The sequence below is a fragment of the Littorina saxatilis genome, linkage group LG9 (genome assembly GCF_037325665.1).
Source record: "Littorina saxatilis isolate snail1 linkage group LG9, US_GU_Lsax_2.0, whole genome shotgun sequence".
NCBI classification, from domain to species: Eukaryota; Metazoa; Mollusca; class Gastropoda; order Littorinimorpha; family Littorinidae; genus Littorina; species Littorina saxatilis.
The window spans coordinates 19,258,131-19,264,130 of NC_090253.1; the positions used below are offsets into that span (position 1 = coordinate 19,258,131).

A 6,000-nucleotide genomic window follows, 5' to 3' on the forward strand; every position below is an offset into this window, starting at 1 on the left:
GGCTTATAACTCAAACAGTTTTTGCTCTTTTCTAAAACGGTTTTCACCACTGGATAGAGCATAAAAAACTCTTTAGAAAAATGTAAACATATGATAATCATGCAAATGTGACATGTGACTCATTCCGTGGTGGAGGGTCACAAATGTCTCTCCATCCCTTACGGATGTCACCAGAGGTTTTTTTCAAACCGTCATTAGGCAAAGAGGTTTCCCAAAATATACTGTCATAACACAACATTGCTTCATCCTCACAAATACGTTGACCTACCCCCCCTCACCACCAACCCCCACTTTTCCCAGAGTCACTGCACCGTGTCAATACAATGAGTACAGTCTGTGACGCCCCTGGAACAATATTGCTTCGTGCTTGACCCCTCAAGAAAGGGGGTTCCCCGACTTTTTCCCAGAGGTACTGAATCAGGTCAACGAATGTTTGCCTTGTGAAACATTGACCCAGATCCCGCCCAACCTGGCAAGTAATTTAGGAGACGGTGACAACGCGGGTCGTCACGACATGTCAACCATGACAATAACATGTTGGTAGTGCATTTCACTCGGGGTTAGGTTTTGTGGTTCGGGGGGGGGGGGGGGGGGGGGGGGGGATAAGGGTTTCCTTCACACTCCATCTCTACCTCCTCAGTCCTAAACGTCGCTCTCTCTCTCTCTCTCTCTCTCGCTTTCTCACTCAATCTCTCTCACTCACTCTCTCTCTCCTCTCTCTCTCTCTCTCGCTCTCTCTCTCTCCTTCTTTCTTTCTTAGTTTGGACGCATCGAGATATTTATTAAATGTTGTTTGATTTTACTTGTGATGCAGTTTGGTGTCGTATGTCACATTGGAAGCGCTGAAAGTAAGATCTTAGCCACCGATTCTGTGTTTTCCACTTTAGTTATTTGAGTGAGATTTTACAGCGCTAACGGTCTGCATGCCTGAACCGATCTTATGTGACCGTGCCAAAACATTTATTTGTGAGCTTTTTTCCCAAATTTACATTTTATTAACGCAAAACATGAAAGTGGTCCTTTTAATCGGCAAGGGCTGGGTGTGAAAAACTACCGATTTGCTTGTATATCATCGACATCGCTAGAAAACAACAACAACAACAACAACAACCAAACGTTATACTATTATCTTATCTTGTCCCGTATAATGTCCGAGTTGGTCCATGTAAAAATACGGCGGGAAAACATTATCAGCAAAGGCATTGATGTCGTCACCATCAAATTTTAACATTAGTAGCGGCAGCGGCATTCAGAAAAAAACCTAAGAGCTAATGCATGGTATTCAGGAAAATTGAGAACAAAATAGTGTGTGTGTGGGTGTGTGTGTGCGTGTGTGTGTGTGTGTTTGTGTGCGTGTGTGTGTGTGTATGCGTTAGTGTGTGTGTGCGTGTGTGCGTGTGTGTGTGTGTGTGTGTGTTCATGCGTGCGTACGTGCGTGTGTGTGTGTGAGTGCGTGTATGCGTCCTTGTATGTGTGTGCGTGCGTGTGTGTATGTATGTGTGCATGCGTGCGTACGTGTGTGTGTGTGTGCGTGTATGCGTGCTTGTATGTATGTATGTATGTGTGTGTGTGTGTGTGTGTGTGTGTGTGTGTGTGTGTGTGTGTGTGTGTTGATCGTTACTCGCCGTTTATTTTTTTAAATAGCGGTTGGTCTTTGTTTCTGGGCTTTTTGTTGTTATGCCTAGATTAGAAGCTGTTGCAGACGTATTTGTGTACTGATAATTATATAATAATGCATAATTATGCAGCTGTGGTAGTAGATTTGCCGGCAATATGTGATGTGTCTGAAGCTACAGTAGAATTTGACGTGTACGGAAAGGCAGTAGTTGAAGTGTGTGCTCGATCTTGTGCATGCGTGTTTGTTTCCGTGTGTTTGTGTGTGCGTGTTAGCGTGCTTTCAGGTTCATGCGCGTGTGCATTTACGTACGTGTCTTAATGACTCGTCATTTTTAAGTGTACACCGCACCAAACACCCAACGCTGACATAACAATTCCAGAAGGGATACGGAGCACACTTGCAAAGAAGACATAAATACCACATCAATACATCCAAAAACAAAGAGACTGCCAACGTTCCAAAATTCAGAATAAAAAGAACAAGAAAGGTAAGTTGTTGGAACGTTCTTATTGACAAAATTATCGGCGTTACAATCACAGATATTTCGACCCAGCGGTCTTTTAAGTGAACAGACAAACAAATATTCACACAGATCTTATCTTGATAGAATCAGTTTTGTATTGCTGAGCAATAGTAAGGCCACATCAATCGTAAGGCTCGAAAACACAGGTCTTACGTGACAGATGCCAGCAAGTATCCTAATTATGCAACACAGCATACATCATTTTCGTATCAATCGATACTAATTATTTCCAACAACATTAGCTTACCTCTCGGTCTTGGAAGCTGTTCGTGATCTGTTTGTAATTTTTCCTGATCTGTTTGTAATTTTTCTTTGTTTTTTTCTCACAAACAGTGGACGGATAGCCAAGGTCACATGCTGATTATTTGTACACTTTGTATACACACAGACTCCACTGTCCTATTAACGGGAAGAACATAAGCAAACACACGCAACAAGTCAGCGGGTGAAAAAAGGCCTCTCCACTATGGTGACATGGCTTCTCCGGTAGGCCTATCCTGTCATTTCTCGACGACTATTCTGCTTTGCCCCTTTAAGGCGGGGCTAATGCTAAGTGGTAAGCGTACATTTCATGGGGCGTGTGTGGTGCACTCTGTCTCTGTCTCTCTCTCTCTCGCTCTCTGTCTGTCTCTCTCTCTCTGTCTCTCTCTCTAGCAAATTGACAATATGACGCAGATAAAAGTGATTAGTATGCAAAGTAAAGTTTTTATTCAGCAAACAGCACAACAGAACCGTGTCTGCACCGGAGATAACCTCGTAGGTTTTGCGAGGCTGTCTCTATCTCTCATCTCCTCTCTCTATGTGGGCCTTTCTGTCTATCTCTGTCTTCCTATGCCTCTGCCTCTTTCTCTCTCTCTCTTTCTCTCTCTCTCTTTCTCTCTCTCTCTTTCTCTCAGTCTCTCTCTTTCTCTCTCTGTCTATCGCTCTCTCTCTTTCTCTCTCTCCCTCTCAGTCTCTCTCTCTCTCTCTCTCTCTCTCTGCCTGCCTGCCTGCATGTCTGTCTGTCTGTCTGTCTGTAACTCTCGCTCTCTCTATCTCTCTCTCTTTCTCTCTCTCTCTGTGCCTTAGCCTCTACTTCTTCCCCTCTCTCTCTCTCCCTCTCCCTCTCTATGTCTCTCTCCCGCCACACAGCCCTAATGTGAAATACTGCTTCAACTAAAACTACAACACCGACCACATGTGTCCTTTGTTTACATATCTGTATTGCTTGTGTATTGTTCACCCACACAGCATAATTATTACCTCTAACAAGACTGGACAATTGGTCCTAAAAGGACGAACAACTCATTCTATCTATTTATCTCTCTTTCTCTCCCCCCCCCCTGTTTCGCCCTCAAACACACACACACACACACACACACACACACACACACACACACACACACACACACACACACACACACACACACACACACACAAATGGGGGGATTTTCGCCTAATTGCAGACATTGTGTATCATTTTTGTACTTCCGTCAAAAATGCGGTAATATGAGGACCTGTTTTGACTTTTTTGTTTGAAGAGATAGAAAGTTGAAAATAAATGGAATGTTTAGGGAAATCGATACAAAGGTGTCAAAAAAACTTTTACTTCGATATTTCGCTAGATATAGCGTTAGGAATAATTTGAAAAAAGCAGCAATATGCGGACAAGTCATTATTTCGAAGCAATTTGCGGACCACAAAACTACAGAGCTAGCCCTTCATTTTAGTGGTCCGCAAATTGCTGCATATGTTGTGTAAGGGTTAATCCTGGACCTTTCTTTCTTTCTTTCTTTATTTGGTGTTTAACGTCGTTTTCAACCACGAAGGTTATATCGCGACGGGGAAAGGGGGGGAGATGGTATAGAGCCACTTGTCAATTGTTTCTTGTTCACAAAAGCACTAATCAAAAATTTGCTCCAGGGGCTTGCAACGTAGTACAATATATTACCTTACTGGGAGAATGCAAGTTTCCAGTACAAAGGACTTAACATGTCTTACATACTACTTGACTAAAATCTTTACAAAAATTGACTATATTCTATACAAGAAACACTTAACAAGGGTAAAAGGAGAAACAGAATCCGTTAGTCGCCTCTTACGACATGCTGGGGAGCATCGGGTAAATTCTTCCCCCTAACCCGCGGGGGGTATCCTGGACCTACATCTGCTAAACTACAGAGCTGGTAAGAGAAAATGAGCGGTCGGTTGAGCAAATACCGTTGGCACAGGAGCAGTGGAAAGGCAATACAATCATAACCGTGTGCTGTTATTCCAGGACTTTGTTTATGAAGTCGTTGCTCTACATACATTTAGCTTGGGGGTCTGAATGATGTAAATCACCCACATCAGTGTTTGCAAGCTCCTCGGGAACGAGAGAATACAAGAAGGGTTTGAGAAGGAGTGTGCGAGTAAGAGAGACACAGGATTAAAAATAATCAAGAGAGACTAATGGGAGAAAAAAAAAGAGAGAGAGAGAGAGAGAGAGAGAGAGAGAGAGAGAGAGAGAGAGAGAGAGAGAGAGAGAGACAGACAGAGACAGAGAGACTGACTTACTGGCTGACTGACTGACTGACTGATCTTTGATACATAAGGACAGGGGTTTTAGTCACAGCTTAGTCTTACAACCTGTCCTTTCTGCATCTAAAGCACATGAAAAATATTACAATGCGTCAGTTATTTAGTAAAAACATTAAGAATTAAAACCGCAAGTTGATAATTCTGTCTTGTGATGATCACCATACTTTTGATTTTGTTGTGTGAATTATCATGGAGTTTGTTTTACACCAATCAGAGACTTCATAATATGGTGTTACTAGATGTGTATAGTAACGTGTCATCTGCAATAATGCTGTTTATTAATTTACAATCAGATACATGTAAAGGCAGATCATAAGTGGTAATAGAGGAAATAAGTGGTTTCAGGACTGAGCCTTAAGGAACTTCTGTCTAAACGTGTTCTTTTGAGGAATGTCAGTCATTTATAAAGACTTTTTGCCGTCTATTGGAAAGATATGAGTTAAAGAAAGTTGATCACCGTTTTTAGCAAAGTAGAATGATTCTCAAAATCTGAAGCCTTCTTAAAGTCCAGAAAAACAGTGCCTACTGCTTCTGAACGATTGATTGCCATTTGTTTGTTTGTTTGTTTGCTTAACGCCCAGCCGACCACGAAGGGCCATATCAGGGCGGTGCTGCTTTGACATATAACGTGCGCCACACACAAGACATAAGTCTCACCCAGTCACATTATTCTGACACCGGACCAACCAGTCCTAGCACTAACCCCATAATGCCAGACGCCAGGCGGAGCAGCCACTAGATTGCCAATTATAAAGTCTTAGGTATGACCCGGCCGGGGTTCGAACCCACGACCTCCCGATCACGGGGCGGACGCCTTACCACTAGGCCACCGTGCCGGTCTTATTGATTGCCATGTGTTACACAGTTTAATGAGAGTCGTCTGACAAGCGTGTTATGGAGTAAACCTGACTGAAATAGATAAAGAGTTTATGACATTCCAAATAGGTTTGTTTGTGTTGTGTTGTGTATGGTTGTGTACGGTTGTGTTGTGTTGTGTACGGTTGTGTTGTGTATGGTTGTGTTGTGTTGTGTTGTTTATGGTTGTGCTGTGTTGTGTGCGGTTGTGTTGTGTTGCGTACAATTGTGCCGTGTTGTGTGTGGTTGTGCTGTGTTGTGTACGGTTATGTTGTGATGTGTACAGTTGTGCTGTGCTGTGCTGTGTTGTGCTGTGTTGTGCTGTGGTGTGTTGTGGTGTGTTGTGGTGTGGTGTGTATGGTTGTGTTGCTTTGTGTTGTAGTGTGCATGGTTGTGTTGTGTTGTGTTGTGTTGTGATGTGCATGGTTGTACGCCTTTCAATTTG

The 6,000-nt window shown here is 43.0% G+C and overlaps 1 protein-coding gene across 2 annotated transcripts in view; it reads right to left on the reverse strand.

The window, feature by feature from the left end:
• The window catches only part of LOC138975527 (uncharacterized), a 76,539-nt gene extending 73,532 nt beyond the window's left edge, over nucleotides 1-3,007 (reverse strand). The window contains exon 1 of one of the 2 annotated variants that reach the window (XM_070348233.1): nucleotides 2,389-2,927. The gene's annotated coding sequence lies outside the window, so the exon portion shown is untranslated. Of the gene's footprint in view, nucleotides 1-2,388 lie in introns of both variants that reach the window. The other variant, XM_070348235.1, reaches the window with a different exon arrangement.
• Nucleotides 3,008-6,000: the final 2,993 nt, after the last annotated feature.